This window comes from Aythya ferina, assembly GCF_964211825.1.
Source record: "Aythya ferina genome assembly, chromosome: 2".
Classification (NCBI taxonomy): domain Eukaryota; kingdom Metazoa; phylum Chordata; class Aves; order Anseriformes; family Anatidae; genus Aythya; species Aythya ferina.
In genome coordinates, this window is record NC_140297.1 from 26,767,352 (window position 1) to 26,793,332 (window position 25,981).

A 25,981-nucleotide genomic window follows, 5' to 3' on the forward strand; every position below is an offset into this window, starting at 1 on the left:
AGGAAGTTTCCTGAATATTGCTCCCCTTTCATTTTCTGCCCACTTGATCTCTGGCCTCCCACTGTACAATCCTGGAAGAGAACCAAGAAGCATCCAAAACCAGATTTCAAAAAGCTCTGTAATCCTGAAATACCTGTGTATTCACTGCAGCTATGTCAGCAGGATATTTATTGCTGACCCTCAATGCAAATTGTGTCGATGCTTTGAACATATAGGAGGTATTCACAACGTGATTAGTTACTGTTCATCATGACTTGCCTTTCCCTGCAAATATCAAGACCTCCAGGGTACAATTCAGTTGCTTAAACAAAGGCTTATAATGTCATATGAGATGCACTAAAACACAGGGCTGCATGAGGTGTAATCTGGGAGACCTGGGTAGGTTAGTATGAATCATTAGGAACTGGATGAACAGGGGAGGCCTTTTTCTCCATGTAAAACATCCTTCTACCTTCACATATCTAGGTAGTGGCTAAGGCATGGCCAGAACCTGTCCAGATGAAGCTCAACCTGAATAAAATCAAGTGTTGCAGCCTGGGGCGAATTACCAATCATTGTTTCTGATGTTTTGATAGGTAAGCAAGGCTACTGCTCATTAGCTGTATTGGCAAGTGGAGGGACTTGTTGATACCCAGATTATCTCAAGGGAAAGGATCGGCCCACTGAACTTCAGACCACCCTCACCTTAGGCAGTTTACTCTGCCTGACAGTCCCTCTGGACTATCGGTTCAGAAAAGAGAGAGAAATGGTCTCTTCCAGGTGGAAATTCAAAGCACCTAGCTTAAGTATCAGCCCTAAAATATATTTTGAAAGGACCTGTCTCATTTCTGAACTATATTAGGAGCCAAGGAAGACTTTCCCCATAATTACGTGCTGAAAGTTAGGGTGTGTAAATAATCTCCTACAAGCTCAGGTAACAACAATCACCCTTGTTAGCCACATTTTTTTCCTCTGGCAATGTTCCTACAGCGTATTTTTAGCCAAAGTTTATCTACTTAGCTTGCTTATCAGCTCAGTTCCACACCAGGAGCTTCACCAGCATGTCTGGTAGGAGATGCATCGGCTGTTAGGCATCGCTCAGAACTTGCTTCTGAGTATTGGCTTCTCTGCCTTGATGCTCAGGGTTTGCTTGCTGCTCTTCCCCCCCCTTGGGGTCTGCTTTTTGCCAAACCTGGCTGGCCGTGTCAGCTGCACGGGTATGTCACAAGCAGCACAGTCTCAGCTCAGGGAATGGCCTGCCCCGAGCAGCACCACTGTGCTGACCACCACCAGTGCAGGAGCTGGTGCCACCACACAGGCAGAGAGTCTGAGAGACAGAGGCCACCCGGGATGGAAAAGCAGGCTGTGACATGACCCAACACATTAGTTTTCCAATGCAGAAACCCACAGAGCCACAAAGCCCTTCCTCATCCATTCTGCAAAGCTGAGGATACCTTCTTATTCAGAGATCCTGTTAATTGTCATAGAGGTTTTCATGACCATCTAGTTGTTCTCCACAGAAATGAATAAAGAAATACCATGCAGAGGTATCAATTAATTTATTTTTTAAATGCAAACACTCCTGAAAACTTAATCAAAGCCTGATTTAAATTTAGGTTACCAAGTGAAGTTGATGCAGCGTGTCAAAACCGAGCCACAAGGAGCGATTGGGTCAAGTCCTGTTCCTGACTGGGCTCACCTAGCCCTACCACGAGGGCAGCCCATGGCAGATCCTGGGCCACTGCCCATGTATCGGGGCAAAACTGATAGTTGTTTTTTTTTTTTGTCTCTGTTGGATAGGAGTTTGCTCGGAATGGTATTTGAAAGAAAACCCTTAAAACAGACTCTCTCTGTTCCTGACTGGTTTTCCAAAGCACATAAATCTTTTGTAACTTTAATTCTTAGCCCCACAGTAAATACGATAGTGACAGTGACAGCTGGAATGCTTATAAAAACAGCATCAGAGTAAATGGCGAACATAAGTCAAACCGATCTACAAAACTGATGGTTTTCCAGGAATATATGTAAAATCCTTTTGTCTACGTGGTATATATATGCATATTCATATATTTATGTATACACTACTTGTTAAAATACAGCAGGTGAACTATACAATTAAGCAGGCTTGCGTGATAATACTGTGGTGCTAATTATTATTCTAACGTATCAGGTAAATTAAAAGTAGGTAGGTACACTCACAGCAGTATGTTACAGAAAAAAAAAAAAAAAAAAAAAGAAAAAAAAAAAGATTTGAGTATATTATTACTGAGGTTGGCTGAGAAAGAAAGTAAAAGATCTAACCTGATTGTCATCTGAACGAGTGCATTAGGAAACAGCTCTCTCAGTTTTACTGTTTCTAGCTGTATCTTTTGTAATACACAATAGGGGAGTCTTTTCTCTGATTTGCTTTTAAGGCTTTAGCACAATCAAAAGCTGGAGGTATTGTAAAGAAAATCTGCAAATAGCATAAAAATGTCTTGTGGTGACATTCCTATTCAGGCTCTGGGCCTGATTTTGAAAGATCCTGAACACCCAGAGATGGCAATGTTAAGCACTTCTGCAGATCAGATCTTTGAGGTCTGAAAGATTGTTTTATAATCTTGTTTTCATGCTCTTGCAAACCTACAAAGTCTTCTCCCCCCCCCCCAAGTAATAGCACTATTAAAACCATTCAGAACAGATCTCTGTGTTTTAAGGCCACAGTTTTGTGCTGACTGGTGAGATACTTAACTTCAGTCAGCAGAACAATTTCCATCCTTTCAGGAAACTAATGATATACTTAAGAGTATACTTGAGTGTATTAAAGTTAAGACAACATTAATTGTTTAAAAACAAAGTCTTTGCAATACTGTGACTTTTAGATCCTCTCAGTTACATTATTCTGCTTGGCTATGGGACCATCTTCACAAAAGTTCTTGCATAGAATAATAAAGTTTGGAAAAGCCCTCCAACATCATCTGGTACCCCAGATGCCCCTACCGCCAATGTCACCCACTAAATCACATCCCTAAGCACCATGTCCAACCTTTCCTTGAACACCCTCAGAGATGGTGATGCCACCATGTCCCTGGGCAGACGGAAAACAATTTATAGGGCATATAAAAGGTCAGTTCCTCAAAAAAAAAAAAAGATTTCTATTCTTTGTCTTTCACTGTCTGGTCATCTGTAGGGAAAAGTCCACATTTGCCATTGTGTCTTCCCTCAGAAGTGGTTTGAGGTGGCAGCAGTCTGAAGTATAACTATAACAAAACAGTAAAGTCTGAAATTGTATGTTCGGTGTTTATGCAGGCTGTATGTAAGCCACAAGGAAAAATAAATTTAAACAATTGTATGCAGATCTGAGGGATGCAACTGAAGCAATGGCTCCTCAATTCCCATAAATATGACTAAATTTAGAATTTGATTTCCCAACCAGTTATCACACCATGGTTTGTTGGCACAGTGTAAGTGAATACATCCAAATGCGTAGTTTCTGATTTGTATGAGGTTAAACCTGAAGCTAAGAGAGCTGCAAAAATGGCAGTCCCACCTTTTCTCCTTTTTCGATTGCTTTCAGAAATGCCCTTACAACATAGTCATTTTTCTTCAACATATAAAATGCTGATTTGATTGACGGTCATATAACCACTTTATTTATTTTAAACAGAAGGAAAATCCAAGCTATTTGAGGCATACATAAGAAGAAACAGAAACTATAAATGCAAATTTGCTAAAGCAATGTGTTTGGTAATCATCAAAATAAGACTTAATCTCTTTTTTTTTTTTTAATATTCACACAGGTAGTTGTGTAAGTTATGTACACATATGTTGTGTTATATGCATACTGCTGATGACCCTTTGTAGATTTGTGTAAACTCATTTAACAAGCACATTTGAAACACTTATTAGATAAAATTCTTGAGCTGTACATTATAAATAATGATTTTCAAATGATAAATTGTAATTTTCTTTTATGGCTGTTACAAATTTGTATTAAAGCTTCGCTGAATTGGACGATTTTTCAGTGGAGTTTACTTAATGTTAATCTATTCATTTGGGGGTAAATGAAGAGTTTAATGGTGAAGTGATGTAACTAGAATATAGTCTCAAGTGGTGTGTTAGGTTTATCAATCAGTGAAAATTGTGCACTTGAGTGTTAGAGCACATGTCTATCCATATGCTTCTTGCTACCTCAGTTAATTGAAACCCTTCTTCCATCCTATTATCAATACTTGAAAAATAGTTCCAACCACATCTATTAACCAGTGTCTCAATAGGTGCTGTATCAGCTCCATGCAAATTGCATGTATTTTGCTAGAAAGCAATTTCACTAATGTAAGGGTCAGTTCTGTGGTTCACTGGAGATGTTCAGTCAGGGGATGCCGGGGCATGTCCAGCTGGATGGATAGAGATGGATGGAGCTGTGCGCCTGGTCTTCAGTCCACTGAAGCACAGTACAAGGTTGGAGGTCCAGTCTGATTGACACCCTCAGTCCTCAGTGATTTTGACAAAAGCAAAGTGTGCTCATGAGGAAAACTAGCTAGACATTGCCATTTGTACTGGGAAATCTGAACTGAAGAGAAATATATGTATTTTTAATTTCCCATAAAACAGAATGTAAAAAAAAAAAAATCAAGTTTAGATTCAGGACAGCAGAATTATGCACCGAGACGTCCTAAACAGCTCTGAAATTACAAGTTCTTCCTTCCAAAGCAACTTCTCCAAGGCTTTCATTGATATTGACACATTTCCTCTCTCCCCTAAATACATGACTTGAATGCAAAAAAACAGATTTTCTGAGCAGCTCAGCTCAGGACAATTTGGTTGTGCTTTACTGTGTCTTAGATACAAATACTTCCATCTCCTAAGCCCAAAATACAAAACATATTCAAACCTACCTAAGTCCTTCCACTTTCCAGTCCTTCTCCTTTCCACTTCTTCATTGTGCTTCACATGCTCATTGTGGTTCTCTCCTTCCCTGTCAGTTTTCATGACCACTTTAGCTTTCTTGGCCACTTGTTGACCTTAATAAATCAAAGTAGAAGGAAAATGAAAGGATCTACAACACAAGGAAGAGAAAGAAGGATCTGAGATACTGAGCAGTGCCTTATCTAGTACTACCTAAAACTCTCTAAAGGCTTCTCTAATCGATTATGGCATTTTGGACCCTTGAACCCAAGGAGTTCCACCTCTGCTCCAAAGTTATCCACTTTCCTTTCTGTGGCCAAGTTGGTTAATCAGTCCCATCAGGTGTGAGGATACAAGGGATGTCAGTTTTGCTAGGTAATGCTTCTCCATCTCAGAAGGGGCCAAATGACTGGCTTACTCCAGACAGCACCTTCCACTAACTCTATTATTATCTTCCAAAGGTGGGTTGCTAGCAGTCATTCTTCCAAAAAGAGGAATGTAAGCAATCCTTGACAAAGGATTATTAGTATTATAATTAGTATTATAATTAGTATTATTAGTGCGTTGTCTGCATACCTCTGGAAACACATAACCCCCCTACCCTTCTGCTCTATTTTGGGGACATTCTTTCTCACTGCTGCTTTGACTCCCAGTTCCTCATAGTGGCTTGTTGTCATCATGCAGAGCAGACCTTTTAAGTGTCGAAGAGATCTGCTAGACAGCATGAATACCTCTTTGATTTGTTTCTTGTGTAGATCTGTCCCTATGGTCTCAGGGCCCCCTAAGAAGTGATGAGCAGGCAAGCCAGTGGCACTACAGCAATTACTGCAGTAAGGCTTTCTGTACCCTGTTATATGCAGAGTTAATATACTGAAATAGTTTGCAATACAAGCAAATAAATAGCTTTCCTTTCAGTCTTAATGCACAGTTTTATGGGAATATATGCCAGATAGGAAAGCAGAGCTGAAAATGGCACTGAACGTATCAAGGCTCGTAGAGTTTAATGCCTGTGGCATAGCTATCCCTGGGCAGAAGGAAAGAGATCCTAACAGAGCCATCAGATCCCAGCTATGGATTTACAAACTGACTGAGGATAGTTTATAGTTCAGTATGATAGTAACAAATCTAGTCTGTATACAGGAAATTAAGGCTCAAAGTTCCAAAAAAAGGTACAGCAAAGATGGGTACTTTATCATATTTGCAAGCGTATTGTTTTCATTGTCAATACTTTAAAAAATGTGTACTACAGTGGGCAGACAGGGCAAAACCATAGCTGAAAGCTAACAGAAATCCTGTTATGCAATGAAGAACTTCCTTTTACAGTGCAGTATTTCTTCACTGAAAGCAGATCATTGCTATAAAGAGCAGGTATTTATCAATTTTCAAAGGTCTTGGCCCATCAAAGCTAGTGTTAGATTTGGAATTTCGCTTTTGTTGCCAAGGTGACAAACACTTATAAATATACCACATCTTCTAATGTGCTTTTAACTTAGTATTTTTATGGCTTTTAAATCAGATACCATTAGCAAATATATTAGGTAATTTAGCTGAAAGACCATTTTCTACTAACACTTTTTGTTACATTTCCCCAGGTACTTCAGTAAATGTCTGTTGTGACATTGCAGTCCTGCCAGGCTTCTAGCACATAAGGATACATACAGTACATCTGGTAAGAATTAACATATTACCGTAGGGCTTTCCATTTATTTATTTATTTACTTCGTATTGATAATTACGAATTGTATTAAAAAAAAAGGAGTAATATTAAGGGTTTGATCCTACAGACCACCAACTTCAGTGGGAACTCTGTCGGTTGTGACTCCAGGACAGGCCAGCAGCCTTTTTGAGCGTGTTATTCTTGGCTCCCATCTCCACTCTTTATGGCCCAGCCCTGAGGCTGAAAGCACAAGGGAGAGCATAACAGCTCCATAGCAGGGCCTTTCCCCTGCCCCACACAGCAAGCAAGCAAACACAGCCTGCCAGGGTGTTTTCTTCTTGGTTTATAGACTCGAAGGCTGGAGGAAACCTTTGTGATGAGCTAGTGTGACATCCTGCAGGACGTCCCAGGACCTCCGTCTCATCCCAGAACCTCCATCTCATCCCAGGACCTCCACCCCGCCCCAGGAACCCTGTCCTGCACCAAGGGTGCCCTTGGTGGGATGCGAGACCCGAGCTGTGAGCAGGCAGGCCAGAGGGGTGGGGTGAGGGAGGGTGCTGACAGAAAGCAGCAATCGTTTCCAGATACAATTATAATTTATTTATTTTTCTTTTACATTTTGACAAAGCTTGCCATCACTGAGGATTAAGCGCAGTTCATAAGCCAATTAATAAGCTTCCTACAATAGCAGCACGTTACCTTGGGTGGAAAGATCTGATGGAGAAGCATCCAGGAAACATCTTTCAAGCCTACATATTAAATTTAATCTGCCACCCCTGTCTTTTAAGACTCTGCATTCATCTGCTGGGAAAAAAAAAAAAATTGATCTGAAAAAAAAAAAAAGAAAAAAGCCACCAGTCTGGTGGAAGAGTTTGCTTGGTAAAGAATCTCAGGGAGGAATTTCTGGTGTGCAGGACACAAAGAGCTGCCCCGCACAGCATGCACGGGGCCTGCACAGGTCGCTCTTGCCCCCAGCCTGGCACTGTCCTGTCGGCCTCTTCATTCAGCACAGCTATCTGTCATGAAGAATTTAAGTTTCATATTTTCGTCTGTCAGCTGCGAAAAGGCCTGTCAGCTGAAGCTTACACTACAGTCTGCCAAAAGGCCTATGGCCCGCGCTGACAATACTCTCTTACATTTGTGCTTCCAGGCTCCGGATAATCCCTCACTTTCCTCCTCAGCCATCCAGTTATGATGAGGCTTAAATTGCATATTTTGGGGGTTTTTAAATCCAGATTTTGCTGATAAATGCTATCAGCGGGAACGAAATGAAATACAGCAAGGTTTAGCTCTTATTACCGGCATAAAGCCTACTATGGCCGTTTTGTGAGGCCTATAGAGACAGTATTCATATTAAACAGGTTAATGTCTATAGTCACAGGAACTAAACGTAGGAATGCTAATATCGGCTTTTATCTACTTTGTCTGTTTGCCATCTCTGAAACTTACCAGGGAAAAAAAATCCTTCAAACATGACATTTTCCACTTTGTGTCTTTAATTTGATTTGCAAAGGGAAATTGGAAAAGCAGTTCATTATAAATCCACATGTGATTGTTTTTATGCTCTGAGATGCCACAGAAGCAGAAAGTGTCTAAAACCCCAGAGTCCACTTTCAAAAGCTACCCCTTTTCCCACAAGACAGTTCACAAAATTACCAGAAGAGAAAGTCCATAGTCAAAAACCAGCCACCGGCCCATCTCACTCGGATATGTGTGTGCTTGTGAGGGTAAGGAAGGATACATAAAGTCAATCCTCACACCCGTAACGGTAGCTCTGAGCAGCTTTGATGCTGACACCTAAATAAGAACACAGCGAAAAGTAAAATTGCTTTATAAACTCAATCTCATCTGAGGATCATCAGCGGGACACAGCGCAGTAACCCAGGTTAAGCTTCAGCTGCCTTGTCTCTGAGAAATCAATTGTCTGACCGTAATGCGACCACAAAGAAAACACATCTTTAACTCATTAAAGGCTTTTAAATTGTCTAATCAATTATGACTCAATTACATTTTTCTGAAGTCAATATTAGATTATGCCCCAATGAAACAAGTTTACAGTTTTTTTTTCTTTGTTGAAACATCAATTTTCTCTGCAGTTTTAGAAGATTTTAAATACCAGTGCCAGAGGGATTTCTATTTCTTTCCCTCATTGCACTATTTTATCATTTGGAAACCAACTTCAGAACAGTGGTTTTCAACCCATAATCTGAGGAAGTCTGGAAAGAGGAAGGCTACTTTAGGGAAGAGTGCAAAAAGCACTATGAAAAGCAACCTCCTTGTTAGCAGGTTTCAGCCTGCTTTGTGAGATTCATTCTTTCCCTGAAAAAATGTTTTTAGGTTTGTACATTGAGAGAGAGAGGATTGTTATCCTGGAATATCTTTTCCATAGCAAGCAAGGTAGGAAATTTCTTAACTTTGACAGACTCATGTTCAGAAAATGAAGGCAGTGTGTAGTGACCCCTCTCTGAAAGTTTCTGCACATGCTTCACACAGTACTCCCATGGCTGGACCAACTTGGATGAGCAGAGCTGAGCCAGCATGTGGCCTCCAGCACAGAAACCACCACTCACAATGGTACTGAAAAAGCTTGAAGTAAAGGACGAGCATGGATCTCCTAGTTTTGGGGATTCAGCTGCCTTCTACTATGAGCAGCTATGGCAAATAATTCTTCTCCCAACAGGACTGAGTTCCCACCTGTCATGTACCTGGATATTTTTGCCTCTGGTGCTTGGATGTGTCCCATTGGTTGGCAGGGAGCAACCATGAGAAATGAAGCTGGAGAATGTGGTATCACAGCTTGCATTTTTACTTTTATCAATTTACATAACTTATTGTTTGAATAGCACTGTGTAAATAGATAACAACAGCTGACAAAAAACTGTTACTAGTAGTATTAACATCCATGGTAATTATTAGATATCTGATAAATCTATTTTTTGGTAATAATTGTGAAAGATTGAGACAGCAGCAACAGCACATTGTTCAACACCTGGTTCAAAGCAGCAAACACATCCTGCCCCAGAATGTTCCTACACCACGGCTATTAGAAAAGGGTGGGAATTGGGATAAACATGGATCATGCTGGAAGGTGGGGAGAAAAGAAACAGTAAAAGCTGGTATAGTGTACAAATTGGCTCTTGGTGCGTGGAGTAGTTGCAGGTGTCTGTGAAACTAATCAGTGCTAAAGGATAGTGATTTGTGTCACAGCAGAATAACGTTTGATTTTTTTTTGTCCAAAAGATCAAAATATCTGAGTGACAGTTTCTGTGTTCCTGTATGTTTCCACCTAGAATATTTTGGGTCTCACTGTATTCTTACTGTTGTTACAAACAAGAATTCCCTTAGCATTGCATATATGTTGACTATATTAACTTTTTTTTTTTTTTTTTTTACTTTTTTACTTTTTTTTTTTTTTAAATAGAAGTGAAGACACTATAATATATTTTGATTCAGGAATAAATTACTCCATGAGCTAGAGATTTGATTCCCTAGGCAGCACAGATTTTTAATGTCTGAGTTGTGCTGTCTTAGGGTAAAAATTCAGATAATAGTTTCACCTCACTGAAAAGCTGGATTTTGCTCCCAAATTCCTGGGAAGTTTCCACTTGAACTGACTGCCTTCTGCTTCCCTGCCTCCTCATTCTTTTGTCTCTGTAGTTATTCATTAGGAGCAGGCTCACTGCCTCATTTAAAGAACAACAAATGAAGGAGGCAGATCTACATTTTGTTCTGCATTACGTTTTACCTGTGGTTTGGGAGCAGCTTCATTTAAAGCCAGGTTACCCTTCTCCACAGGTGTGTACAAATTGGTAGGTGGGTGTCCAGTATCTCTGTAGATGAAGAAAGGAGGGAAAATTGCTGTGATATAACACGTTAGGAACACTGGTGTTTCTTACCAGCCTTGGTCAGGCAGCTCTCTCCTGCACGTGCTGGCTTTCAGGACTCTCATTCCTGGTTGGTGAACAGCTTATTTTAATTGCTTTAATTTAGGTGAAAAACTTAATTTCTGCACAGACCCTCAGCACCTAAGATGTGGTAATACACTCCTGCAGGCAGCAGGATGCTTAACTGCAGGCATGGCAAATACTTACCTCCCAAGCCTCTTTGAGAGATCCCAGCCAAACCTTCCCTCTTTTTTTTTTTTTTTTTTTTTTTTTGTGTTATTCCCATTCCAATTACTCCTTCTTCCTGCCCCACCGTTTCTTTGAAAGGACTTGTTTGATTATAAGCTACATTCTGCTATTTTAAACAGCATGGTTTGACTCTAGCTCAGGTCGATGCGATGAGAAATCACTTGGGTCAGATGCAGAGATGTGGTGATGAGAGATCCCCATGGCAGCTGGCACCAGCATGGGAGCTGCCCAGATGAATAGCTCCCGCTGCTCTCCTTGAGGCCAGTGGCCATATTCCTGTCCTTTTCATGGCAAGCACTGGGTGCAGCTCTCCAAGGCTTCTTCTGTCTTTGTTTAGTGAGCCTGGGATAAAAACCACTGCATCTCATCCTCAGAGCTCAGCCTGCTTCCACTGGAGATGATGGTAGAAATCCTGACTTCTTTTTCAAGCAAGATGCCTGTTTAGTTCTTTGAGTATTTTACTTACATGTCAATGATGTCCCCCAGAAACTTTAGGCTCCTTTATTTTTGATCTTCTTGTTTCATTGGGGAAAAAGAAAGCCAGAAGATAGGTGTAGATTAGGAGTACACCAGTCAGTCTTCATACTCTGTGCCAAAGTCATGACCAACTCTGGGGAATAATCGCCCTTCTGACCACCAAGAGTTCATGCTGGCTTTTGTCTCTCATTGGAGCAGTGAACCTCCTTTGTTTCCTCTCCCAGCAGGTTGGCACATGCCTCTGGAGGCTGAGACCCCCGAATGAGAGGTGCAGAGGCTGCTGGTAGGACCTGCAGGGGAAACGGTGGCACGAATGTTGGGCAGCCACAGTTAACCCTGCTGTTTGCCCTCATGGTCTCTGCAAAGCAGGCCGGGCTCCAGAAAAATAGTATGAAAAAGCACATTAGTGCTTCCTTTTTGAGTTACAAAATAATAATATCAATAGCATGGAGCTAGTTGTTCCTCATGATGAAAAAAAAAAAAAAAAAAAAGGACTAAGAATAACTCCCACCCCAATTTTTTGTCTTCAGCAGATCCTGGGTATTAAACAGGATAGAAAGGTAAAGGGGGCATTTTTTCAGTAGTCTGCAGCTGACAGAGCACAACGTAGGTGAAAGTAAATGGGTGTTGTGGAGCCAGAAGATTTCTGTGTCACCGTACCGTGCATCCCCGCTCTACTTCGAATTACTCACTTTGTGAGATGCACTAAGGTGGGGGAAGTTGCAGCTGACAAAGAAAAAGATGAAGAAATGGGCTTGCTTCTCCCCCAGACAGGCTGTTTATTACGTTTCTCTTGCTTTGTTCTTGGAGTCGGTATTTCTTAACAGTTTTTAAACTATACATCTTTGTAAAAGTCAAAGCTTCCCACAATGTTGTTAATTTCAGTTCAAGAGGATTGAAAGAGCAAGGGCACAATTAATTACACAGTATGAAATAGTTAGATTTAACAGGAATCTGTAAAGCTTTATTTTTTAAATGTTTCTTAACTCCAGCACTAAGTGAAGGTGTAAAGCAAAAGATGCTGGATTTTTTAAATGTCAAAGTAATTTTGGCCTATCTCTGGCCTTTCCATTTGCCACATTAAAGCAGCCCTGTTATTCTGTAAACTTCACAGGCTCAGTGGGAATACAACACAGCATTTGCCAGGGACAGCTTTAAGGTTACGCAAAGTAGGCAGCTGCCTACCCTAACAAGGAGCTAGATGCAGGAAATAAAACAAAATATATATAAAAAAAGAAAGAACAAAAATTCACAAATACAAAACATTATTATTTGCCAGCAGTAAGTGCTTCCTGTTCAAATTGGCAGGGGGGAGTAATATAATTTTTTTTGTGCATTTTATCGTGGAGTGAAGAAACTGGTGGGGAGGCCCTGGAAAAGTCTCCCTGTCTGCCATAAAACGGGCAAGGGCTGGCTCTTTGTGGCCTTTGGCAGGCAGCGGCTGAGCAGGCGGAGGGCAACACAAAGAAATACGCTCACTGCTATGGGAAGGCTTTGCCTACACAAGCAAGTCCTTTTGGAATAACTTAAGAGGGTTTTGTTCAAAATAGACTGCCTTGCAGCCATATGCAAAAGTTGGATGTTGTTCTTTTTCTTTTCTTTTCTTTTCTTTTTTTTTTTTTTCTTTTTGTTCTTGCTTTTAAACAGCCTGGCGTTTTATTTCGCATCACCTGCGAAACGGGCTAAAGCAACTGTTCTGGCTGGTTTTAACTGATTTCTTTTATGTGTGCAGTTAGAGTAGCAGAGAGAAGCATTGGCATTTTAGGTTTCCAGCACATGAAATCTGCAGTCTTGCAAGTTGGAGTCTTTTAAATGGAAAGCAAGAGAGTAATCAGTGGTTCACGGTGAAAGAATGACTTCTGGGAGCAGATATTCAAGTCTCTTAGGTCTGGATCAACCAAGCAAATCAAGGTAAAACCCAGAGGGACAAATATACTGCACAGATCTGCTTAGGAAGCATCCTTTTATAGAAACAAACGGGGAGGTAAAGCACGGTGCTTTAAAAGTGCATTAAGCGTACTTTATTCCTCAGCTCAGAGTTAATTCAAGCAATAAACTCACTGCTTTCACACTTGCTAAAGCTTCCCACAAATCTCACGACTGAGCTCCCCACCGAACCTCAGGGGAAGCAGTTAGGATGATAACTCCCTTCCCCCACCTCCAAGCTGACCTGGAAACGCTTAGAGAATTGTGCTCAGCAAAACCCTGTCCTAACACTTTTTATTATTGCTCTTAGTACCTGTGTTTTTCTCTGTACCACGTATATAAAAGAGAGGGGATTTCCCCTTGCACCAATTAAAACCCAAATCTCACCTCTCCTTTCTTCCCCCTCAACAAGAAGTTAACCCCTGCTGAGCTCTTTCCCCCAAGGCATCCATAAAGCCTCACAGGTGAGCTCACTGCAGTGTAATGAGAATGAATCAGTGCTGATCTCCCAACAGATAAACACAAATCTTTTATTCTAGCCACCTGGCTCTGGACTTATCAGACAAGAAAACGTCTATGGTTGGGGTTAGCTGGATTTTCTTCTTTCTTTTGCCCTCTTGGGAGCAAAGGTGCTTTGAAACATCTTCAGGTTGCTTCGAGCTGGGATTTTTCTTTCCTAAAATCTACTTTCTGATACTTTTTTGTTGTTGTTGTTGGAGGAAATGACCTTGTTTCGGTGTGCTCTGTCTGTTAAAGTCTTTTAGTTGTATCACAACTCTTTTTTACCCCTTGTCTCACCTGGACAGAAGTAAAATGGCAATTATTTCATTTAGGTAAAGGTTTAATTATAATTAAACCTAGTTGCTGTACGTTGGGGAAAATGGAAAGATTTGTGTGGTTAGGTAGATAAATTTGCCCTGTGTCCCTGTGGTTTTGACTATAAGAATGTAGAGTCAGGAACTGTAAGATTTCACTAAAATATTTTCTCTCCTAGATGTGTATGAATCATATAATTGGTTGCCTAATGAAGCTCTTTAAGAATAAATGGAAGAAATGAGGTGCACCCAGGAGACGAGCAGGAGAAGGGGCCGTTGTGCCAAATTACTGAGAATTTCTGATTGTTCTCAAGGAGGGGCTAAAGTGGGAGGATGAGAAGACAATTCTGCAGTTCAATTTCTACGTCTTCACTCATTTTATGTTACAAATAAGTGGTTTATAAGTCAGCTTTCAATTTATTTTCTGGCCCTGGCAGATGGCTACTGTTCTGTCACCTTCAAATTTCACATTTCCCTCTTACCTCAAGCACTTGGAGGAGAACATCACCCCATAACTTTGGTCCTGCTTTCTTGAGTGCTTCTTAAAAGCGTTTCCTCTCTCCAGAGCAGATAAATTTTTAGGACATCACAACTGTAGCCAAGACTGTGGTTGCCTACTGGCAGGGCAGTGAATTTTTGGGAAACTCTATTTCTCCACAAGCAAGACGGTCAGGTCCTGTGACTCTCTCATACGGCTTGATAAGCAAATACCCTTATATAATTTGTAAGGTTAATTTTGGGCTCTGCTACTACACACATTTTTTTCTAAGTCTATCACAGGGGGAGGAGTAAGGAGTCCATGTTCTGGACTTTCAAATGTGTGTCATTTGTCTGCTACTTTTTTAATTTGTCCACTCTGAAGAGAATGGCCTTCCAAAAAAAAAAAAAAAAAAGCCACTAAAACTTTGATGATGAGTCCCATGTGCGGTGGGGATATTTGAACCCAATGGCAACACAGATACACTAGCTCGAGTTCATCTTGGGCTAAATTCTGGGGAAGCCACAGAAGAACAAGGCCTCTATTTAACTGGCATTTTGTTTCTACAAGGGAGGTTGTGTTGCTAAAGCTCAGGCGGGGTAAATATCCCTTATGTTTAGAGGACCAAGATATTAAAAGATCTGCTGCTGAGTTTATAATGGTGATCAGTGATTTGCTGGTTTTGTTGTGTCCCTTACCAGTTCTGATAAACTTGGGTATATTTCTGTGTGTTTGCTAAAATCTTCTCAAGGGCTGCATTTTGTGTTCAGTCACTGCCCGTGACTGTTCTGTGCCAATGGAATGTTAATTGGCTGGGGACAATAGATGCCAATATTGATTTCCATAAATAAACATTATTATTTTAGGTATAAAGCATTTTTTATTAAAGCTATTTTCCTTATTGTGGATTAGAACAGAAATACAGAACAGAAATCATTTTCTTGTTTGGTGACTTAGATAAAAGAGTAAATCATTTTTCTACATTGCACCTCATGTGGAAAAAGAAAGAGGGGACGGAGAAATAGCCACATTATTTATAATAAATGAGAATAAAATGCAATTAGCAGAACAGCTCAACTCGGAGGGCTGGTAGTGGAGTACAGAGCCTTTCTCTTCCAGGTGTTCAGGTGCCGGGTAATGAACATGTCATAAATACCTCCATGGCGAGGTCACCGCTCTCAGGGAGGTTTGTATGAAGAGTGGCAGGCAGGCATTAGCACATGTGTGTCAGTCATGGGGAGGACGCAGTTGGACATCGGTCCCCTTCTGTCCCTCTCTGAGGAGGGGTGGCCGGGCTGCTGCTCTGCGTGGTAACCTCATGGACTGTGGCACCTCCTGTGCTGGTTGTGAGACTTCTGCTGAGCTTTGCCTCGTGGGGCTGTTTGCAAACGTAACAGCAAAGGCTCCCTAATGGGCTTGCCTGCTGGAAGCAGCAAATTGTGTTTTATTTCATGCAGGAGATGTAAACTAGGTGACTGTGCTAACTCTGGCCTCACGCTGTGGTTCTGGAATAAAAGCCCGAGTATTGCACCTACAGAATTCATGCTCACTGTTTGTTTCCATCTAAAATTCAGCTCTCTTCCTGACCTGCCGAGGACCAGGGCTGGGTCCCAGGTGTGCCTCTCCTGTCTAAAGGCAGAGCAGCTCACAGGGGCGCTTAGAACAAAGACCGGGTCTTTATTTAGCTGGAGGTTGGTATTAACATCATTGCACATTTAGCCATGTGAGCCTTTTCTCTTGAAAGCAGCAAAAAGCTTGGTCTGAGGGGTGTGTCATCCCAGCAGTAAAGAAAAAATAAATAAATCTTTTTTATATATGGGAAATATGGCCTGTGCAATTTCTTAGAAGTACCCAGAGCTGTGAAGAGAGCCTAAGACTTGGAGCTTAGCTGCATATGCCTTTAAGTATTTCTAATTGAAAAACACAAAGCTTTGTTTTCTCTTGAAGAGTCAGTTCCCACTCTGGATTTAGGAAAGAATGCAACACTGAGATAATCTCACTTTTCCCATCATCATCCTTTCAGTCTTCTTCGCTCCCCTCCTCCCCAGACACAAGGTGACATATCCAAGTACTTGTCCTTCAACAGCTTCTTCAGCAAGCAACAGAGCAGAAAGCCCTAATATCTATTCATTTGTAATCTGTCATTCTTAAAGTATTAAGGACAATTGACTTCACATGTCTCAGGTAATTAGAATAGTCATCCTTTGCTCCAGATTTTTAAAGTAAGTGTCTCAAACTCTTAATCAGTACATTTATTGATGTCTTTCAACATATCTGTTTCTTGTCAAGAGTGTGTTACATCTGAAAAAAAAAAAAATCTTGCATACTGAATTGTGCATAAGAATTATATTAAAAACCTTTTTATATTGCTTTTGTAATCAAATAAAATATATTAGTGACAACGTGGTATTTTCCACATTCAGAGTAATCAATCTCTTTTTTTAATATGGAATACTATTCAAAAGCACATTAATAAATATAAATGTCAGGAGTTACATTTACACAAATGTTTTAGTACTTGTTTTCCCAAGTTTATATTTCCACATCAAGCAATATTAACTATGATAATAGCTAATGCCATTTTATAAGCTCTAAGGGGCTCATAAAGAGTGTTGTTGGATTTCCTCAGCTGTTACTGATCTTAGCAGGCAAAAAGCAGACATTCCTCACCTCAGAAACCTAATGATGTTTGGTCACTGATGAAGGTTTTTATGATTTCTAGTTAACTACGGATACAGGAGATCTCTGGGGATGGGCACACCTAAGTTGGCTGTCCTCAGGGCACCCTTGGGGAATGACCATTTTCAACATGTAGTGCTCTCCTGGTATGGTAGGTTTGTATTTGTGAGAAGAGCAATTGTTACAATTAGCAGGTGGGGTGTTCTCCCTTTATTCTATAGCTAAGGCTCTGTAGAATTATCCACAGGAGTTTGGGATACTTTTGGTGATGGTGGTTGTTTGGGTTTTGTTTTGATTTGTTGTGGTTTTAATTGTTTGTTTATTTTTTTCTGACCTTACCATCTCATTGCTCATTTCAGGACATGCTTCCCCAGCATCTCTTCAGCAAGAAGCAGGAAAGTCTCACAACAGCTAGAACTGTTCCTTTGGTCCTGGGACACTTGAGAACAGCAGTTGCTCAAACCATCCTGCCCACAAGTCTCAGGCTAACTTCACATGCTGGACAGGAAAAAGACGATTCTAACTGTTTCTTATTGGTTTGAAGGCAGAGTTGGGAAGCAGTTTGGGCAGTGGGAGACGTGTATTTCTGTCACTGCTGCAGTTTGCACTTAGCCACGCCACACCAGAAAGCAGGACGGTGTTTGCATGGAGATAGCAGGGCTGAAGTCAGACCAGGGCAGGGAGCAGAGTGATTCCCTCCATTCCCTTGCCAGTGCTTGACCTGGTGCACCTTAGTCCCTAAAACCCTGATACTTTCTGCCCTGCGCACTGTGGTACATTTAAATACCATATTTATTTATTATTTCAGTGTTTGCCAGTAAATAACCAACAGATGTTGAGAAGGAATATACCATGGTAAAACAAAAGCTTAGAGATAACTTGGTGCTGTCACTACATTTTGGCTGTCCTCCAGCCACAGGGCATTCCCCAGCTTCTCCCTGGGGAATTAGCATTGTTGGCAGGCTAGGAACCACATGTAGACATGTGCATTCTCTGAACGGGTGTTGTGCAAACATCTTGCATATCCAACTTGTTGGAAGAAACAGGGGTGAGCTCCAGTAGCTCCTTCTTTCATTGGCAGTCTCCCTCTCCTGTGCATCCTCTTCAACTCTGCAGACAGCAACAAGAGAGAAACTCGAGCGGGTGCTGTGTAATCCAACCTGAGCCTGAGAGCAGCCACTGCTCTCCTGGGAAGCTGCTTGCTCGTTACGGAAGAGCTATTTATATCTCAGAGCCGTGTACGTGTTTCTTTGCAGGGGATACAAAAGAATATATCTGAGGTGTGCTTATGTGGAGTTGTTCCCTTTTCAGTAAATTTCTCCATTTGATTTCTCTATGGGATTTGGGGAAGGTGGAAACAGGATTATGAGGACATAGAAAGAGAAGTCCCTCTTGAGGAAGAATCTCATGACTCTATGGCACTGTTTATGCTACGTGTACATGGCAGAGTACTCTGTAGGCTTTGAATGAACCCCCTGTTTCAGCAGAGAGTGCAAGACACACGGGCGGCAAGGCAGCTGGCAGTGTCACAAGTGCTGTGAGCACTTGCTCTTTCAAAATGTAGGGGTGAGTTTGAGTCTCTGCTGAGCAGTGTAACTTGGTTAAAGACAGGGGTCTAGGTCTGTCCAATAACTTAGTGTTGCCTTTTTCTGTGGTTGTTTTAATGACAGCTGAACATATCCAAGAAATAAAACTGAAGTCTTCATATGGATGGTTATCTCCATCAGCCCAGGTGACAGATATCAGTACTTCAGTGTGCTGAGCACCAGAATGCTTCTGAATCATTGACCTTCGATAGCTCATAATAGGTGAATTTCCTGTTTTACTTTACTTCTCCTTTCCTTAAGAAATGGATTGATACTGCACGTACATAACGCTTTCTCCTTTTTGTAATATATTACTCAACATGGAATAATTAGGAATGCAAAGGTTGCACTGAACAGCAGCAGCAGCAGCATGCTTGTCTCCCACTGAATCATTTTTGTCTCTTTTTAAAAGATCCAGTTCCTGATTACTGAATTATTTCAAATATAATATTTAACCTTCACCTTCTTTAATTTGTGTGCACGTTAAGCAAGCTTGATAATTGAGGACTGTTGCTACATTTTGGAAATTTAGGGCCCCATTCAGAAAACTATTGCTCTTACCAATTATCTCAGTGAAATAATTGATATAAAAATAGCTGTGAGTTTAAAATGTAGATGATTGGGTTTTAAATTTTGCCTTCATTTGTTTCATTGGAAGGCACTTACCTGCATCCTTCTGACTGCTTGAAATAATTTTATGTGGGTATCTAAACATACACACAGTGATGTACTGCTATATTTATCACTGTTTTAGTTCAGAGAGCCACTTCAGCTGAGCTGCAAATTCGAAATCTTCCCATAGGACAGCCTAATTGACTTGTGCTTTTGTGGTATATGGTGTCACAAACCCCCTTGACACCATTCTAGCACTGTATTGAATGGATGCTAATCTATTCTTACTCTAACTATTGACTTAATGTTGATATAAAATCTATCTACGTCTCTCTTTCCCAAGAAGACACTTTATAACTCAGTGATGATGATAAATATTGTATCAACTTGAGACATCATGACTCCATGGAAAAGTACCATTTTAGGTGAAGTTTATACAGATTTTGGCTTTCTAAAACACATGATACTGTATCAAGAGAAAAATATTGATACTGGCTTCATTCAAACCTCTACTTCAGGACTGGGACTAAAGGAACTTAGTTTCATAAAAATGTCCAGCACAATTTCACTGTTTATTAAAAGCTATAAAATATATCTAGATTTGCTGCTACATTATAAATCACAGGCTTTTTCAAAACTAAGGTTGTAAAGACTGGATCTCTCTTTCTTCAGTTACATAGCCACAAAAATGAGTTATCCCATGCACTACATTTTGTCAGAGTTCAGAAGGATATTGCCCTGAATCCAAGAAGTAGAAATGGGCCAAAGTGGAAGCCAGGGGTAGAGTCACAGCTTAGCCCTATCCCATTGTAACTCTGTTGACTTAAGAACATCAACTCAAAGCTCTGGAGAGTGAACTCTGTCTGCGGTAGGAGCTTTTTCACAAGAAATTCAGGAAGGAGGTGAGGTAGGAGTTTGAAACCTCCTTTGCTGGTTAGAGAACTGGGTGATTTTGAAGTGATAAGGGCTGTTCTATAGCCCTGTTCTTTAGGGCTCAGATGAGTGGAGCTACTAGGGGTGAGATTTTAGCCCAGATTACTTTAAAAACAAGGAGTTTGCTGAACAGCAGAAATACAGCGAGGGCAATTGCTATCCTGACTTCCCTCCCTGACAACAGATAAGTAGCTCTGCAGCACAGACTGGAAGATTTTGAAGTCCCAAGTCTGAATCTGAGCTTTATTTGAAGCAGAGTTTGATTTTTAGGCTAAATTATAGCACTGCCCCTCCGGCCAACCACAGGTGGTATGATGAAAATGAGCAGCTTTATGTTACGTTACCATTCACATCCTGCTGGGGCAGATCCAGCTAGGATGCCTAGAAAGCACAGAGCACACAGGAGTTGTAGCCACAACAAATAGTGAGTGGGATGGTGTGAACATTTTTATCTGCAGTGTGTATTAATTGTTCTTTATTTCCTGACAGAAGACGAGCACAGCTGAAAAGCGAGGGATGTTAAGGAATGCCTGGGGAAATGTGGGAAGCTGAAAGGCAAGGCCTGGTGCTCTTAATAACCATTATAATAAATTAGCATATGATACAAATAATGCATCAGGAGAAAAGAAAAAAAAACCTGTCTTGTAAAGCAGGACATAATTCTGCGACACGTCTACTGTCTCTAGATAAAGGTTTGAATGGTTTTCCCAAGAAGAAGCTTTATGCAAATGCATACTGTCATGTGAATCAGATTAAGGGAAGAAAGACTATTTATGCATGAAATCCAAACATGCATCTGGGAAAAGGAGAGGAGAAGTAAACCCTTTCTCTCACCTCAAATGCAATGTATGTGCAATGACTACAAAGAAACGAATGTGTCACCTCTATTACTGACACTAAGTAATTTCCCACTAACAATTAGCATGAATCATAATGATAAAAACTGAGATGGAAAAGACCTATTAGATCGTGTAACTCATCCATCTCTCTGTAAATACTGGAGTCTCCCTGGTGTTTTCTATTTGAGGCAGTTCACAGCTAGAGCCTGTATTTTCATCAGTGCCACACGGGCATTTGCTAAGAACTTTAAATAAAATGCTAACAACTTTAAATAAAATGGGTTATCTGTGCTGTCATGCACCACAGAAGATGTACAAAGTGTGTATTCAACAGCAACATCAAAAGCAAGCAAAATGAAATGCCTGGTTACAGTGAAATATAATGTAGCAGAAGCGTTTTGGGTAACACTAAGCTGGTTTCAGCTAAGTGTGGAGGATGCATGGATGCACATAGAGGTGTTTTTGGCTGCCAGATTTTGAGGCTTGTTCTCTGCCACGTTTATCCCAAAGCTAGGCTAAAACAACTTGAGTGTTGCTCGAGCTCCTTCCACCTTGGAATGTCTCCCAGAATAATTTGTTCCTGCTCCCTTTGCTGGGCAGTGCAGGAGGAGTTGGTGTGCACCTGGCCATGCTGGCCCTGCTCCCACCAAGGCCCTCAGGCAACGGGCAGCTCTCAGCCAGCAGCACAAGGCACTGAGGCTGCAGGCCACAGTCTGGCTCTTTGGAACCAATGGGCCAAGCTTCAGTGAGAATTTAGGCACGAATCCCTTTTCAAATAGTCACAGCACCACAGAACGGCTGAGGTTGGCAGGGCCCTCTGGAGGCCACCTGGTCCCACCCCTGCTCCAGCAAGGCCACCCAGAGCAGGGTGCCCAGGCCCACGTCCAGGCAGATACTGAAGATCTCCAAGGAGGACACCCCACACACAACCTGTGCCAGTGTTTGGTCACCTGCACAATGAAGTGTTCCTGGCCTTCAGAGGGAACCTCCTGTACTGCAGTTTGTGTTCATACTCAAGAGGATAACATAACAGAACCATTGCACTGGAAACAGAATTGCCTGGAGATGCCTTTGAAGGCAGACAGCGTATAAAGGAAGCCTGGAAATTAACTTGCGTAGGCAGCTTGGCTTAAGTCAGGGCAAGTAGGCACATTTCACTGCTTACCCAGGCTATCTGCCTGTATACTGAGTCTGCATCCACAGGCACCAGTGCGGTACTGCAGGCATATGCCTTGCCCTTGAAAAGCTCCTGACCAGACTCTCAGATTTTTCTGCTGATTTTTCTACACTAATTTCCATATGCTACAACTCTTTATCACAAGCATTTTACACGAATCTGAGATGTGAGGCCAGGCATTTTGCTGTCAGGCTGAGGAAGCACAACTCCCTGTGGTCTCATTTGACTCCTGCCGAAGTAAACTGGGAACTTTCAACCAAACCTAGGGGCTACCAAGCAGACCCTGTGCAAGCGAAGGCTGCAAGCAAGTGCAGAAAATACAGAGCTCAGTGCTTTTGTGGGAGTTTTAAAAAAAGAAGGAGAGGCTGAGAAGGCAGCAGTGCTGTGTGGGAGCTGTGAGCCCCACATGGGACCCCTAATGGGGCCCTCAGCTGCACGCTTTGATCAGACGCCTGTGATCGAAGTGTTGGTCTGCAGGCTGGAACAAACGGGCAGGAGCAGATGATCCCAGGCGGATAAACTTTTAAAGGATATTGTTCCTATCAAGTGCGTCAATTTTCCCCACACAAACTAAAATAATTTAGGTAAAATTGATCTGCTCATGATGCCTTTATAGTGAATTTATTTTTAAATGGATGATTTATTTATTTATTTATTTTCTTCTGATTGCTTGTAATGATCTGTCTGAATTACAGTGATCTTTAAATATTACCCGTAGCAGCAACTGTTACAAAATTTTCAGGCAGAAATCTGATTTTATTTAAACTAGGTAAAAGGCACTTAAAAATAAGAGTTCCTCAGTGCTGGCACAGACCCAGTCATGGGTGTCCTGATGTGTAACTCAGCCCGGATCACTTTAAAAACAAGGAGTTTGCTGAACAAATACAAGCTTCACGGAGCCAAGCATGTCTGTCCCTGCAGACCAATGAACTTCCTTGTGACTCAAGATATTTTTAATTCTGCTCTGGACTTTCTCCAGGAAATCAGTAATAATTACTAATTGTATTTTTGTAAGCTAAATGAAAGGATGCATTCTTTCTTGAAATTCTCCCTTAGCTTTTGCAATTAATTATGTTGCTCCTTTGTGTGATTAATCCTTGTCTTTGTGTTACAACTTCACTTAATCAAATAGTGCTGTGTAGCATGCCAAGGGTTCTTAAGTGTGAGATATTTTCATCTGGTTTATTGTCACTTTTTTCTGCTGCTCACATCTCTTCTAAACTTTGAGTTAAACGATGTTTTACCAAAGAACTAAAGTATTCTAAAATCATCAGAGAAAATTTGCATGAGATCTTTTGTAACTTGGCAAAGATCCCCTGCCATGTGTGGAGCTACACACTGATTTTTACCAGCTGAGGATACATCCTTGTATCACCAACACACACTAACACAGTTGTCTGAAAAATCTGTTTCAAGGGAATGTCAATCAAAACCCCTAGATGACCTCAGGTTTTCTTTCTAAACCTTTACTATATGAAATATATTAAAAGAGACTTACCTGACCACCTTAAATTGTATATTAAAATTATCCTCTTGCAATATGCCCACACTGGAAACATCATGCAGAAAGGAGCTGTTTTTGAGTGGTTTAGAGAAAGTCTTAAACACTTAGGTTGCTGTGCAATTTTGTGGCAAATCTTACTTCTTCCTTTACAGACGGGAAAAGTATTTTCCATGGTGGAAGTGCAGCACGTCTGTCACTCCAGTATAGCATGGCTGCAATATCACCAGCTTTAAATGTTCAGAAGTCAGGGGTCTGGTTTACACAGAGCAATGCCCTAACTTTAAAATAAATCATTTTGGCTTACAGTTTCTCTATTTTATTTTTTTAGGGTGCACTTGGGTCATGTTTCCAAGGGCCCCTCTATTTTGAAATGAATAAAGAAGAACATCAACTCAAGTTAAGTTCAATAAAGGTGGCAAACTCCTTGCTCTTAAACCTGGGGCCTTAATACCAAGATCTTAGCAGGCTTGCAATGGAAAAAGCAGAAAAGGTTGGAGCTGCTGGGGAAATGTAGTCATTTTATGTTTTGGCGTGTTTGAATATCTCTTACCATGGAGATCCTCTCCTCGCTGAGCAGGGCAGAAGACGGGTGTCCTGGCTGTGCCTGACAGGGGAGGAAAGCTGAAGACAGTAACTGAAATGTTCTGTGCCGGTGTAAACATAGGTAGTTAGTTCACAGATAAGATACTAAAAGGCATTGTTAAGATATCCTGTGCCACTCAATATCGGACGAGTAAAACTTTCTGCTGGTGAGTACTGCAGTGGATTCCCCTGTGAAGCTTTTACACAGACTTCCCAATTGCAAGGCAAATAAGCATGCAGAGGAAAAGAGTACAAAAGTAGAAATTATATCTTCCATTGCACACTAAATAAATATTGAAAAGTAGCTTACAATATTCAGATGACTGACCTGCGTTAGCAGAGCATGGAGATGCATGCTCACCTTGACTGCAGTTGTAACCTCATGGAAATAAAATAAATGAAAAGTATTGTGGAGCTGCATGGCCCTGCTTGCATGAGTAATGCCAGGGATCTGCTTCATGAACCGGGTCCTTTATGCAAATAGTAAGTCACAAATGTGGTAAGGATTTATTTTATGTTCTTTCAAATGAAGATGGGTTGGCTGTATTCAGTATATTAAATCCTTCCTGCTGCTAAGCTTAGAGAAACTGATTCTCTTGTAACATATTTTGATTTGACTACTGTAGCTTCCAAGTGCTATAAAGCACTAGAGTAGTTTGCCTTGGCCTCACACCTAGTTACAGTAGTGCTAACTTTAAAATTGCTGAAGAAACCCACATCTGGAGTCAATTGAGTGAATTTTAACCAGCTTTGGTGGTAATATGCAAGTAATATTTCATCCTCGTGTGTATTTCACTCATCTTATAAAAAAGATGCCTCATTCCAAGGCTCCTAGACATATTTCTTTGCTGTCTCGTATATCAAGAGTATCAGACTAAGCAGACCGCTTAAAACTGGATATGTCCAAACACTCTCTTATCCTAAACAACGGAGAATATTTTTGCCAACACTTCCATTTCCTGAAGTGGAAAAAAAATATATAACCCCAAAGCCTTGGCCAGATCCTGCTTTCCTTGAAATGCATGGCAAATTTGTCAACAAAACCCTCCCTGGCTCGGGGATGGGGGGAGAAGTTGAACAGCTGGAATTAACCACCGGGAATGATGTGAAGCGGGCCGAAGCTTCAGATTAGGTTTAGTCCAATGCTTGGGTTCAAGGCTGAGCCCAATTTCTGATCTGCCTGTGCCAGAGTGGTGGAAGCAGACTCCAGCACCAGAACCAGAAAACAGGCCCTTTCCTTTCAGCTCCATGTCTGGCTCCGTGCCAGACCAGGGCTGTGGGCATCGGTCCAGGAATCCGTCTCCGAGACACCCGCAGGCCCCAAACTCGACCGTTTGAAACTCCAGTTTTCTATCATCGAAAATATTAGTCTGGTGCAAAGAAAGTACTTTTATTTTTTTTTTTAATGCTCTAAGTGTCAGCAATTAATTCCCATTTACATGGACACTGTATCTCTGACTGTTTGCAGGAGGATGACCAGCCATATGGGAGACAGGCACTAAATCTAACAAGCCCCCAGATTGTTTTTTTTTGTTTTGTTTTGTTTTTTAATCTGAAGGGACCACCACTGGTGCAAGGCTCATTTCTTGTCTTCCCTCAAAAAGCTATTAAAGGCAATTGTCGTGTTGAGCAGAGCGAGCGCTGCGATCTGGATGTACCATCCCATTGGTGCGCCCAGCATCGCCTCCTCCACCCCTCTCTGACATGAATTTAATGC

The 25,981-nt window shown here is 41.3% G+C and overlaps 1 long non-coding RNA gene across 7 annotated transcripts; it reads left to right on the forward strand.

The window, feature by feature from the left end:
• The first annotated feature begins 13,445 nt into the window (after window positions 1-13,445).
• On the forward strand, window positions 13,446-20,962 carry LOC311432729. Of its 7 annotated transcripts, none has more exons than XR_014690267.1 (3): window positions 13,446-13,523; window positions 15,927-16,043; window positions 17,391-19,870. It is a non-coding gene; the product is annotated as an uncharacterized lncRNA (long non-coding RNA). The 7 variants fall into 7 exon arrangements; XR_014690268.1 differs by lacking the exon at window positions 13,446-13,523 and adding an exon at window positions 13,612-13,688; XR_014690269.1 differs by lacking the exons at window positions 13,446-13,523; window positions 15,927-16,043 and adding exons at window positions 13,616-13,892; window positions 20,652-20,962 and having other exon boundaries at window positions 17,391-18,839.
• The last annotated feature ends 5,019 nt before the right edge of the window (window positions 20,963-25,981 follow it).